The sequence below is a fragment of the Symphalangus syndactylus genome, chromosome 18 (assembly GCF_028878055.3).
Source record: "Symphalangus syndactylus isolate Jambi chromosome 18, NHGRI_mSymSyn1-v2.1_pri, whole genome shotgun sequence".
Lineage (NCBI taxonomy): Eukaryota > Metazoa > Chordata > Mammalia > Primates > Hylobatidae > Symphalangus > Symphalangus syndactylus.
The window spans coordinates 39641960-39656037 of NC_072440.2; the positions used below are offsets into that span (position 1 = coordinate 39641960).

General features: G+C 34.5%; 1 protein-coding gene across 4 annotated transcripts in view; it reads left to right on the plus strand.

Moving 5' to 3' along the window:
- PDE4D (phosphodiesterase 4D) overlaps positions 1-14078 on the plus strand; it is a 1541788-nt gene that overhangs the window by 397311 nt on the left and 1130399 nt on the right. The window lies entirely within an intron of this gene.

A 14078-nucleotide genomic window follows, 5' to 3' on the forward strand; every position in this document is an offset into this window, starting at 1 on the left:
AAATGTCATTGGTTTGTGCCTGAGCATACCGATTATTAAAATATGTTGAATATGACCCCATGGTTGCAAACATCCCTTTTCTTAGTAATTCTTCGAGATGAAGAAAGTCTTTTATCTGTTTTCTGTTTCAACTTTCTGGGTCATCTCTATCCTTTCTTTTTTGATAAGTCTCTGTCTTCCCTCTATCAGTGTGAATAACGTTACTATTGAAAAACTGGTTCCCTAGCTACTTCAGTCCTGGCGTCTTAAGGCTTCTTCAAAACGTGACAGTCATGTTAAAATGAAATTCTATGAATTTATTTAGAGCATTGTTTGTAAAACTGTGTTATTATGCAGCCTTGCTTTCCTACCTACCTGAATTCTCTCCCCTACTCTCCCCAACTCATATTGCCAGCAGTGGGTAGCTGGCAGGATGTTTGAAAGATTTCTTCTTCACAATTCAAAGGCTTGTTCGAGTGACAGGATTCATATTCCAAACCTCAACATCACACAATACTCCCATGTAACAAATCTGCACATGTACGCACTGTATCGAGAATAAAATTTAAAAAACTAAAAAAAAACGCAAAAAAAGAAAAAACAAAACAAAATCCCTGGTATGTATTAAGACTTCCAGTGATCTACTTCACTGGTAAATTAATGGTAATCTAGAATGTAGAGTTTGGTTGAACGATTTATACTGTATTGTGATTCTAAAAATTAATTATTTTTAATTTCTTTGATACTCTAATATTAAGATCAGTTTTCTAAGGTAAATGCGAAGTAGATCAGTGGCTCCAAACTCAATTGAGGTCTCCCAATTTTCTTGGACTATGTATATTTTAAATAATTATTTACTTTCATACTTTGCCAAGACCCACACAGAAAGAAGCTTTCAGTGTTGGTGGCAGCAGAAAAGAATACTAATAAGTGTTAGTCATCCACGGTAAATTAAAAATATAATAATAAAGGAAAATTAAACTGCTGTGTGTTTGGGTGTTTGCTCTATCACCATAAATTCACAACCTCATCTTCTATTCTCTGAAAAGGAGTGGGTGTGGCTGGAAGCATTTGTGAAATTCCATTAGCATTTTTAGAGACAATTACTCCACTAAATGATTCAGGATTCAGCTCCTAGCTTCTAAGATTCTACTTAGGCTTATGAAGCATTTTATTCTGCACAGAGTGTACATATAACGTAGAATTCTTAGGATTGAAAAACTTGTTAGCTTCCAACCCAAATTCTCTTACTTTTAGATGAAAAAATGCTGATGATTGGCCTAAAGTCTTATATCTACTGGTGGAGGAGTGGAAATTCGCCAGTTTACCTTCGCACTGGAGGTAGATTCAAAATACTTCAGAAACAATGTTAGACTAGACTAGAGCACAATGCTTGGCCATTGATAAATAAATAAATGAATATAAGATGTTGTGCCCTGAGATTCAGAATTGGCAGCAAGAATGTGGATATTGTAATGGTATCTTTTTCTTCTTGCCTTATTATTGAATAAGAGTACTTGAAAATGGGCCGGGCGCGGTGGCTCATGCCTGTAATCCCAGCACTTTGGGAGGCCGAGGCAGGCGGATCACAAGGTCAGGAGATCGAGACCATCCTGGCTAACACAGTAAAACCCCGTCTCTACTAAAAATACAAAAAATTAGCCAGGCGTGGTGGCGGGCGCCTGTAGTCCCAGCTACTCGGGAGGCTGAGGCAGGAGAATGGTGTGAACCCCAGGGGCGGAGCCTGCAGTGAGCTGAGATCGCGCCACTGCAATCCAGCCTGGGTGACAGCGAGACTCTGTCTCAAAAAAAAAAAAAAAAAAAAGAATAATTGAAAATGGATGAAGGCAATGAAGGCAACCAGCTGTTGAGTCATATTTCTTGAGCTTTGAATTTTGGACCTGCATTCATTTCATTTCTCTAGGAAAGTTGCCCCCCTCTTTATTTGTTCAGTGCTTATACCAGATTTTATTACACTAGAGACTTCTAAATCCTCCAACCAAGGAAGATTCCCTGACTTCTGCCTTGCTGCTGCACCACACAAATAACCATATCAATTTATGTTGCACTATTCTCAACCCCACATACTCAATTTAGACCTAACAGCTATGGACAGTGGCCCTAATTTCCTAGGAACATGATCATTTTGTTCTTGGTTGGTGTCTACGCCAACCTCCAAATCACAAAAAGCTGTTAATTCCAATTACCTTTTGCAAAATCCATTTGGAAGTCTTCTCACAGATGGATGTATTTAAAACACCTAGAAGGTTAACATCCTTTGTGCTGTTGAGGCCTCAGCTTTGACTTAGAAAAAGCTCATGCCACAGTGTGTATGTGTGAACATATTTCCTAAGAGCTGATATATGTCCATGGTGTCTCACTGCTGGGCTGGTGATAAATGACGAAACCATTTAGTGCATAAATTCATATAACCTTTCAGCAGAATCAATAACTTAGTTGCAATTTAGTTGCATACCTAAAAGAATGCAAGGTTGAAGAACTCTGAGAAGAGTGGTAGTTTCTGAAGACAGAAATAGGAGTCTCAGATATTCTTCTGTTCTTTCCCAAGTTGTATCAAGCATGTGTCTGACTCACTGCTGCTATTTTATATTGTGAAGGAAGTATGGATGAGGGAAGGCAAAACCAGTGCAAATATTCTAGACCCACTTATTTCCTTCCCACTATCCCTTCCTCTCTTCCCCTCCTTCCTTTCTTCTTCTCTTTTATCTCTTCCTTCCTAAATTAATATTTTTCAGAGTAGGTAAAATAGTTACATTACTTAAAAGTCAAACTTTATAAAAAGGTAAAGCAGAGAAGTCTGTCTCCCACTTCCATCTATTCCTCCTTCACCCTCTTCCCCATCTATGAGAAATTATATTTATTAGTGTCATGTTTATTTTTTCAGTGTTTCTATATGTAATACTCATTATATGTTATACAAACACAAATATACATATATGTAATTTCCTTTCATTTTTATCAATTTCCTTCTTTTCTCACTGTCCTGCTCCTAGCTTTATTTTTTACCAATTAATAAAATACACTAAAGATTTTTTTCACATCAGTGCGTGAAGCTTTTCCTCTTTTTTCTTTCAACTGCATAATATTCCACTATGTGGAAATATCATGGTTTATTTAAATAAATTCTTATCGGGGAATATTTGAGTTGTTCCAGGGTTTTCTTTCTTTCTTTTTCTTTCTTTTTTTCTTTTCTTTTTTTTTTTTTTTTTTTTTTTTTGCTGTGAAAAACAATGTTACAGTGAATAACTAGCATCATTTCATATGTGTACAAAGTATCTGTGGGATAGAGTTCCAGAACTGAAATTGCTGCTTAAAACGGTAAATTGTTTCTGTGGATTTGTAGAAATTTCCAGATTTCCCTTTATAGTAGTTACACCATTTTGTAATCCTACAGCAAAGTCTGAAAGCGTATTTTTCACACATCCTTTCAAAAACATTCAAACTTTTGGATTTTTGTACATCTAATTGGTGAGAAATGATATACTTGTTTTCATTTTCAATCTATTCTTACAGATGAACCTGGACATCTTTTCATAAGTTTAATAACTATTTGTTTTTCTTTCTCAGTAAACCATATTTCCTTTGCTAATTTTTCACTGGGCATTTGGTGTTGATTTCTATCAAATCTTTACAAAATAGAGAGGTTTGTACTTTGTTTATGATCTGAGTTGCAAATTCTTTTATTCCTTCCTTGACATTTATCATTTGCCTTAACTTATGGTGAATTTTTACCATGCAAATGTTTTTGATTTTCATGTTGTTCAGTATGTCAATATATTCTATATTCATTACATTCAATAGTGGCTAAAACGTCCCAAATGTTGAGAGGAATATGGATGCCTAGATTAGCGAAGCTGAAATGCTCCAGGCAAGATCAACGAAAAAAATATTTTTCCTAGACACATTAAAATCAAATTGTCAAAATCAAATTGTCAAAATCAAAGACAAAGTGAGAATTCTGAAAGCAGCAAGAGAAAAGCTACTCATCACATGGAAGGGTACTCACAAAGGCTACAAGCAGATTTCTCAGCAGAAACTTTGCTGGGCAGGAGGGAGTGGAATGATGTATTCAGAGTACTAAAAGAAAAACAAAACTGCCATATAAGAATAACGAGCCTGTAAAAACTGTACTTTAGAAATGAAGAGACATAAAGTCATTCCCAGAAAAAAGAAAGCTAAGAGAGTTTACTTCCACTAGACCTGCCTTAAGAGAAATGCCAAAGGGAGTTCTTCAAGTTGAAATGAAAGGACCCGAAGTAACATCATGAAAACACATGAAATCCCACAGCTAACATCATGCTCATGTTGTAAAGCCAGAAGCTTTTCCATTAAGATCAGCAAGAAGACAAGGGAGTTCACTCTCACCACTTCTATTCAACATAGTACTGGGAGTCCTAGCCAGGGCCTCTAGGCAAGAAATGGAAATAAAATATCCAAATTGTAAAGGAAGAAGTTAAATTGTCTCTATTTGCATAAGGCATTTTTTTATAGGAATCTCTAAAAACTTCATCAAAAAACTGTTAAAATTAATAAATTCAGCAACGTTGCAGGATACAAAATTAACATACAAAATCCAGTTGCATTTCTGTACATTAACAACAAACTATTTGAGAAAGAAAATACAAAAACAGTCCATTTACAATAGCATTAAAATAATAAAATACAGAAGAATAAATACAACCAGGGAGGTGAAAGGTCTGTACACTGAAAACTATAAGGCATTGATGAAAGAAATTTAAAAAGACACGAATGAAAACATCTTTTATGTCTATGTGTTAGAAGAATTAATATTGTTAACATGCCTTTACTGTCCATGTAATATACAGATTCAATCCCTATCAAAATTCCAATTGCATTTTTATAGAAAAATGTGTTGGGTACATTATAATTCTATTCTAGCTATTTGAAATATATAATAAATTATTGTTAACTATTGTTTTCCTACTTTCCTATCTAATACTAGAACTTATTCCTTCTATTTAACCATATGTCTGTGTCTATTAAGCAACTTCCAGGCTGTGTGTTGACAGTTTTCCTAAGAGTTTTCCCAAGGCAAAGAGTAAGTGGAAGTCAATCTTAAATCACTGTGTCTGGCTGTGACCTGTGATAAAAGATTTAATGGAAAATTTCAGTTTAGATGAGGGTAACAGACATTCATCAGATACTAGGTGCTGGAGATAGATTCACAGCTAAGTAAGAAATCCTATTTTTGAGATTAAGTAATCTCACTTCACACCCAGTGACACTGCAACTGTTGATTAAGAGTTTTCCGGTCTCTTTTTTATCCCCGTTAGCCTACAGGAGCAGGTAAATATCTAGTTCCTTCTGGGTCTGAAGATTCTGTAAACTTAAAAGGAGAGATCCTTTCTGATTTGTATATTATTGGATTTTCTAATGTCCATCACAGCACCTGATTTCACACTCACACACATGCACAAACACACAGGATATATCGAATGAATAAATAAATACTTTAACAGACAGGAGAGTTGTTACTAACTGATCTCTAACATTACCTTATTGTTCTAATAACTGTGGATTTTATATAACTTTGGGAGCAAGCAAGGTATCAGTCTTAAAGTATAGACAAATTTACTATGTCACCTCAGATACTCACAAAGAGAATACCCTATGCCCAAATGGCAAGGCTGAATTGACCCAACTGATTAAGTCCTACTCTTAAAACTATATAACATAATAACCTTTTATTAAGAATAAGCTCAGGAAAACAGTTCACAATTTCTTTTTACTTAAATTGTATATATTATATGTGCAGTTTTCAGATGTGAATGGGATTTGAGATCAGAAAGACAGGGCTTCATACTGCATTTCTCCAATTGCTCTCTATTTGTTCTTTAGCAAAAGGCAATCTTTCCTTCTTTACTTTCTTATTTGTTAAACACACACACACACACACACACATACACACACACACAACTTCATAGCATCAAATGAGCAGTATCTAGGTACATGGCCAATGCAAAGCACTCATTTTCTTATTTCTCCTTCACATGTTTTTCATTCCCATTTTCTATCTTTGCCATGGACAAGACTTCATTCCCTAGCTATGGCTTTAGAATAAGAGTATGACTAGATCATATTCATTTTTAGCTTAACACATTACCTCCCATTTAGTTGAAATGAATATCAACAAGAATTCACACTTCCAAAATCTTGAAAGCACAATGTCCATCCAAGATCCAAGTGACTGAAATAGTAAGAACCTTGTTATATGAAGAAATACCCATTTTAATGGTGTTTTCTGAGGCATTAACTGTTACTCTGAAAAGAAAGAAGAGTGTTCGTAAGACTTGGGTATGAGATAAAAGAATTAGATATTTCCTTATAAACTGGAATGACCTTATAAATGGCCCAGCAGCCATGTAATTAAATACCATAAAAGCTCGGAATTCCATTGTGCCCCCTAGAAACATCATAATTGCCTCAGTCATTAGCTTTCAGGGTTTCAGCCTTAAACCAGCATATTTCTAGTCTCATCAAAACTATACATTAGCATTCAGTGACTTGTAACAGTAAACTTCCTTCTAGATAGTCCTGTGTGCTTATAAAGTACATCAAATGAATATATGACATGAGGTGGAGTACAACTTAAAGTTGCCTTCTTTCATCCTATATATTTTTGTTTATTCTTAATGTATCATGAACTTCAGTAGAGAGCAAACAAGTTGTCTTTATAATTTGAAGTTTTGCTTTCTCTTTTTGAAAGAAACTGCATAATTTGGAGATTCCATCTGTGAGAAAAACTTAATTAAACAATATTTTTTAAAATTCTATTATGTATAAGGTGTAAGGAAGGGGTCCAGTTTCAGTTTTCTGCATATGGCTAGCCGGTCTTCCCAACACCATTTATTAAATAGGGAATCCTTTCCCCATTGCTTGTTTTTGTCAGGTTTGTCGAAGATCAGATGATTGTAGATATGTGGAGTTATTTCTGAGGCCTCTGTTCTTTTCCATTGGTCATAAAAACCCTAGAAGAAAATCTAGAAAATACTATTCAGGACACAGGCATGGGCAAAGACTTCATAACTAAAACACCAAAAGCAATGGCAACAACAGCCAAAATTGACAAATGGGATCTAATTGAACTAAAGATCTTCTGCACGGCAGAAGAAAGTATCATGAGTGAACAGGCAGCCTACAGAATCAGAGAAAATTTTTGGAATCTATCCATCTGACAAAGGGCTAATATCCAGAATCTACAAAGAACTTAAACAAATTTACAAGAAAAAAACAACTCCATCAAAAAGTGGCAAACGATATGAACAGACGCTTCTCAAAAGAAGGCATTTATGTGGCCAACAAATACATAAAAAAAAGGCTCATCATCACTGGTCATTAGAGAAATGCAAATCAAAACCACAATGAGATACCGTCTCACACCAGTTAGAATGGCGATCATTAAAAAGTCAGGAAACAACAGATGCTGTAGAGGATGTGGAGAAATAGGAAGGCTTTTACACTGTTGGTGGGAGTGTAAATCAGTTCAACTATTGAACTTGTAGATAGACAACTTGTAGATAGACAGATTCCATTGTGGAAGACAGTGTGGTGATTCCTCAAGGATCTCGAATAGAAATGCCATTTGACCCAGCAATCTCATTACTGGGTGTATATCCAAAGGATTACAAATAATTCTCCTATAAAGACACATGCATACATCTGTTTATTGTGGCACTGTTCACAATAGCAAAGACTTGGAACCAACCCAAATGTCCACCAATGGTAGACTGGATAACGAAAATGTGGCACATATACACCATAGAATACTACGCAGCCATAAAAAAGGATGAGCTCATGTCCTTTGCAGGGACATGGATGAAGCTGGAAACCATCATTCTCAGCAAACTAACACAAGAACAGAAAACCAAACACCGCATGTTCTCACTCATAGGTGGGAGTTGAACAATGAGAACACATGGACATGGGGAGGGGAACATCACACACTGGGGTCTGTTAGGGGGTGGGGGGCTGGGGGAAGGATAACATTAGGAGAAATATCTAATGTAGGTGACGGGTTGATAGGTGCAGCAAACCACCATGGCACGTGTATACCTATGTAACAAACCTGCAAGTTCTGCACATGTATCCCAGAACTTAAAGTATTATAAATAAGTAAATACATAATTAAAAAGAAAAATGTTAAAAAATTATATTATGTAGATATTTTTGTTATCTTGCTTCATGCCAAGTGCTTTCATAAATGCTAGACTTCTATTTGTACATTTTGCTTTCATGAAGGTGAAGACAAATAAAGAGTGATCATTCAAAAATATTAATGTACAGCAAAGTAAAGTAACTGTAGGGCTTCCATAACAAAAGTACAACAAATTGAATGGCTTAAACAAGAGAAATGTATGTACTGTCTCACAGTTCTGGAGGCTAGGAGTTTCAAATCAAGGTGCCAGTAGCATTGATTCCTTTTGAGCAAGCTGAGAGAAAGATGTGTCCCTGGCCTTTCTTCTTGGCTTGTAGGTAGACAGCTTCCTTCCTTTATGTCTCTTCACATTGTCTTCCATCTATTCACCTCTCTGTGTTCAAATACCCTCCAACTTAAAAAAAAAAAAAAAAAGCATGTCAGTCACATTGGATTAGGGCCTACCCTAATGATTTCATGTTAACTTGATTACCTCTGTAAAGACTTTATCTCCAAACCAAATCACATTCTAAAGTACTGGGGGTGGGTGAGGATTTCAACATATGAATTTTGGGGAGACCCAATGCAGTCCATAAAAGTAGCCATTTAAATAGAAGTATTTTTAGTCTTTTAACTTAAAGTCTCTCTACAATGTTAAACCATGCCATCTTAATGTGTGTTATTTAGAATAATTAAAAAATTATATATTTTCATTAACACTTAGGTTACCTTCAACTTTGTTTTTGATGTTTTGTAAGCTGCCCATAACTGACTTTATTCACGCACTGTATGCCACTGACAGATCATTTCTCATGAATTCAGTGACGTGCACTTCGAGACTCAGGAAAGATGGAAACTTGGCCTTACTAAAATCATATAGTTAGTATGTGGCAGAGCTGATACTCAACTCTACATCTTGCTGCCTCCAAAGTTAATGATATATGCATGATTAATATTATTTTAAAATACTAATTTAGTGCTTGCCTTTTTAATAAAAATGCTGATTTTCCTGATTATAAATGTAACAGGTGATCACTGAAGAAAGTTTAGGAAAAAACTCAAAACTTATGCAGTTTAATATTAAAATTACTCATAATTTCATGATCCATAGATAATTGTTGATATATTATCTTACAGGAATCATTTATAAACACTTTTATTATTCAATTTATATATTTATATCTGCAGGACTACATATGTAATTTTACTTATCAACAAAACTCATTGCAAAAAAACATTTTTACATTTTCCCAATTAAAAATCACCCTTAATCTTAGTGGAGAATTATTTTTTAATTATTTAAAATAAGAATATTTTCATTTTTGCATTTTTCTAGAGAGAGTATGGCATAAGCCTTGTAAAGTTACTCCTGAAATTTAATTTTCGTTTCTTATTTCCTACTCTCTAGTCCTAAGAGATGAGTGGTTCAAGACAGAGTAGGGGTAAGGGAACAGTCAGCACTTTGTCTTTGCTCCACTCCCTAGTTCATCTCTGAAGCCTGATTTCTCTACCCAGGCATGAAGATACTTGAATAAGTAGCCTTTTCCATCCTTTTGCCCTGATACAAAAACTGGTATATTTCTTGAGAGAAGAGCCTCAAAAAATAATCTGAGATAGGAACAAGTGGAAAGCAGAGGTAGTCTCTTCTTTTTAATTCACCCCTCCTTTGGTCACCTCCTGAATATAAAAAGAAGAACCCAGAGCAACATGGTGTCCACGACAACCATATCTAGGTATTGCAGAATTTTAGAGAACCCATTAAATCCTTTCAGAGGATAAGCAGGGGATCTAAATCATGTCAGATGTATAGCACCCAGCACAGAGCTGAGGGCAGAATATGTGCTTCATGCATCTTTTTTGTTTGATGGCGATATCATTTCAAGGCTTCTTCAGAAAGATTCCACACCTACCTGTCCTTCTCACTTCTTTATAATCTGTAATTTACACACTTACCTCACAACTTTTCTGGGACACATTCAGTCTATAAGCTATGTAACCACTTGTAAGCTGTTGGTTTGATTCTGAAAGTTTTGGTGTGGTAAGACTGGAATCAGTACAAATGACATGCTTGGATAAGGTAGTCCCTCATGGTGAGTCATGTCTGGGCTCACCCCGATGCAGTCCAGTCATGCTTCCCCTATGACTTAGTAGTTTGTATTGTCCCCAGAATCAAGAGTGTCCCAAGTCTATGAATCTTGCTCCAGAGCATTGTAATTTAGCCTACAGCCTTGTTCACACAAATAAATCTGGCATTAGTTCTAGCTGGCAGTGATACCGGCTTGGTGATTCACTTTTAGGCCTCACTGGAGTAAAGTTAAAGAAACTTCATTGTCAGAAAGAGTGAGATCTCTACTATGTGTCTTCTAAGAGTGTTCAGAGTGTTTTTTTTTTTAGAGTGCAAAAGTCCTAACTTTATTCCTAGTACCCTCCATTGTCTCTTTTTATTGAAACATAAGAATTGTGCATATTTATGGGGTACATGTGATATTTTCATACATGTATACAATGTGTAATAATCAAATCAGAGTAATTAGGTTATCAGTTACCTCAAACATTTATAGTTTGTTTGTGTTGGTAACATTCCAAATCTCTTCTTCTAGGTATTTTGCAATATAAAATAAATTACTATTGCCACCTTATGATACTATCAAACACTATAACTTATTCCTTCTGTCTAACTGTATTTTTTTATACAATAACCAAATTCTCTTCATCTCCTCCCTGATTCCCTTCCCAATGTCTGGTAACCATCATTCTACTTTCCACCTTCATGAGATCCACTTTTTTAGCTTCCATATATGAGTAAGAACATGCCATATTTGTCTTTCTGTGCCATCGCTTAACATAATATACTCTAGTTCCATCCATGTTGTTGCAAATAACAGAATTTCATTCCTTTTTTATGGCTGAATAATACTATATTGTGTATATATTTCACATTTTCTTCATTCATCTACTGATAGGTATATAGGTTGCTTCCATATCTTGGCTATTGTGGATAGTGCTGTAATAAACATGGAAGTGCAGATATCTTTTTAAAACACTGATTTCATTTTTTAAAATGTATTCCCAGCAGTGAGATTGCTGGGTCATCTGTAGATCTATTTTTACTTTTTTGAGGAACCTCCATAGCGTTTTTCACAGGAGCTGTACTGATTTACATTCTCACTAACAGTGTATTAGCATTTCTCTTTCTCTACATCCTCAAAAGCATTTTTTATTTTTTATTTTTTGTCTTTTTGATAATTACCATTTAAACTGGGGTGGGATGATAGATCATTGTGTTTTTGATTTGCATTTCCCTGATAATTAAGTGATGTTGAGGTTTTTTTACATATACTCATTGGCCATTTGTATGCTTTCCTTTAAGAAATGTCTATTCATATCCTTCTCTGCTTTTCAATGGGATTATGTACTTTTTTTACCTTGTATATTCTGAATGTTAGTCCCTTGTCAAATGAATAGTTTGTAAATATTTTCTCTCATTTAACAGGTTGTCTCTTCACTCTGTTGATCATTTACATTGTTGTGCTGAAGCTTTTTAGCTTGATGTAATTCCATTGTCTATTTTTGCTTTTGTTGCTTGTGTTTTTGAGGTCTTACCTAAAAAATCTTTGCCCAGACCAATGTTCTTCCAATTCATGAGCATGGGATGGATATCTTTTAATCTTTTGTGTCCTCTTAAATTATTTTCAGCAGTGTTTTATGGTTTTTATTGCAGAGGTCATTCACTTCTTTGGTTAAATTTATTCCCAGATGTGTTTTTTTTTTGTGTGTGTAAGTATTGTAAATGGGATTACTTTCTTGATTTCTTTTTCAGATTATTCACTGTTGGTATATAGAAATGTTACTGCTTTTTGTGTGTTTATTTTGTATATTGCAACATTAATGAATTTGTTTTTCAGTTCTAACAGGTTTTGGTTGAGTCTTTAGGTTTTCCTAAATATAGGATCATGTCATCTGTGAACAAGGATAGTTTGAATTTTTCTTTTCCAATTTAGATGCACTTTATATCGTTCTCTTGCCTAACCGCTGTGATAGGACTTCCAGTACTATGTTGAATAACAGTGGTAAAAGTGGGCATCATTGTCTTGTTCAGATCTTGGAGGAAAGAATTTCCATTTTTCCCCATTCAGAATGATGCTAGCTGTGGATTTGTCATGTAAGATCTTTATTGTTTCGAGGTATATTTCTTCTGTATCCAGTTTGTTGACAGTTATTATCATGAAGGGATGTCAAATTTTATCAAATGCTTTTTCAGCGTCTATTGAAATGAGCATATGGTTTTTTTCCTTCATTCTGTGGATACAATATATCACATTGATTGATTTACATATGTTGAATTATCCCTGCAACCCTGGGATAAATCCCACTTGGTCATGATGAATATTTTTAATGTTTTGTTGAATTCAGTTTGCTTGTATTTTGATGGGGATTTCTGCATCTGTGTTCATCAGTGATACTGACCTGTAGTTTTCCTATTTTGTTGTGTTTTTGTCTAGTTTTGGCATCAGGATAATCCTGGCCTTGTAGGATGAGTTTAGAAGTATAGTTTAGAAGTATTCCCTTCTCTTCAATTTTTTGGAAATAGTTTAAAGAGAATTGGTAAAGGTTATTCTTTAATCATTTGGCAGAATTCAGCAGTGAAGCTGTCAGATCCTGGGCTTTCCTTTAATAGGAGGCCTTATTACTACTGCAGTCTCATGACTCATTACTGGTTTTCAGGTTTTCTGTTTTTTCATGGGTTCAATCTTCATAGTTTGCATGTGTCCAGAAATTTATCCATTTCTTTTAGGTTTTCCAATTTGTTGGTGTATCAATTTTCATAATCATGTCTGTTGATTTTTTTTTGTATTTCTGTAGTATCAGTTGTAATATGTTCTTTTTCATCTCTGACTTTATTTTTTAGACTTCTGGTTGGTGTAGCTAAAAGTTTCTTGATTTTTTTTTCAAAAATCAACTTCATTTTGTTGATCTTTTGTAGTTTTGTAGTTCAAATTTTATTTATTTATGCTTTGATCTTTATTATTTCTATTTATTAGTAGAATTCTTCAAATTCTACTAATTTTGAGTTTGATTGTTCTTGCTTTTTTAGTTCCTTGAAGTACAATGTTAGGTTGTTTGTTTGAAGTCTTTCTACTTTTTGCTGTAGGAGTTTATTGCTACAAATTTCCATCCTAGAACTGCTTTTGGTATATCCTCTAGGTTTTTGTATGCTGTATTTCCATTTTAATCTGTCCTAAGAAAATTTTTTAAATTTCCTTTTTAATTTATTCATTGACCAATTTGTTTTTCAGTAGCATGTTGTTTTCTTTCCATGGATTTGTGCAGTTTCCAGTGTTCCTTCTCTTACTGCTTTATAGTTTTATTCAATTGTGGTCAGAAAATATACAGGATATGATTTTGACTTTTTTGAATTTTTATAACTTGTTTTGTTACCCAACATATGGTCTATCCTAGAGAATGTTCCATGTGCTGTTAAGAAAAATGTGCATTCTTCAGCTATGGGGTAAAATGTTCTGAAAATGTCTGTTAGGTCAATTTAATCTAGAGTAAAGTTTAATTCTGATGTTTCTTTGTTGATTTTCTTGTCTAGATTACCTGTCTGCTGCCAAAAGTGGAGTGTTAAAGTCTCCTACTATTGCCTTCTCTGTTGTTTTTAACCGTCCTTGACTTAAGGTCTGTTTTATCTGATAATTATAGCTACTTCTGCTCTTTTTGTTTGTTTGTTTTCCATTTGCTTCTAATATCTTTTTAAATATCCTCACATTCAGTCTGTGCATGTCTTTATAGATGAAGTGAGTTTCTTGTAGACAGCATATAGTTGGATCCTTTTAAAAATTCATTCAGCCACTCTGTCTTTTAACTGAAGAATGTCATTCATTTATATTCAAGGTTTGAATATTATTGATATGTAAGGATT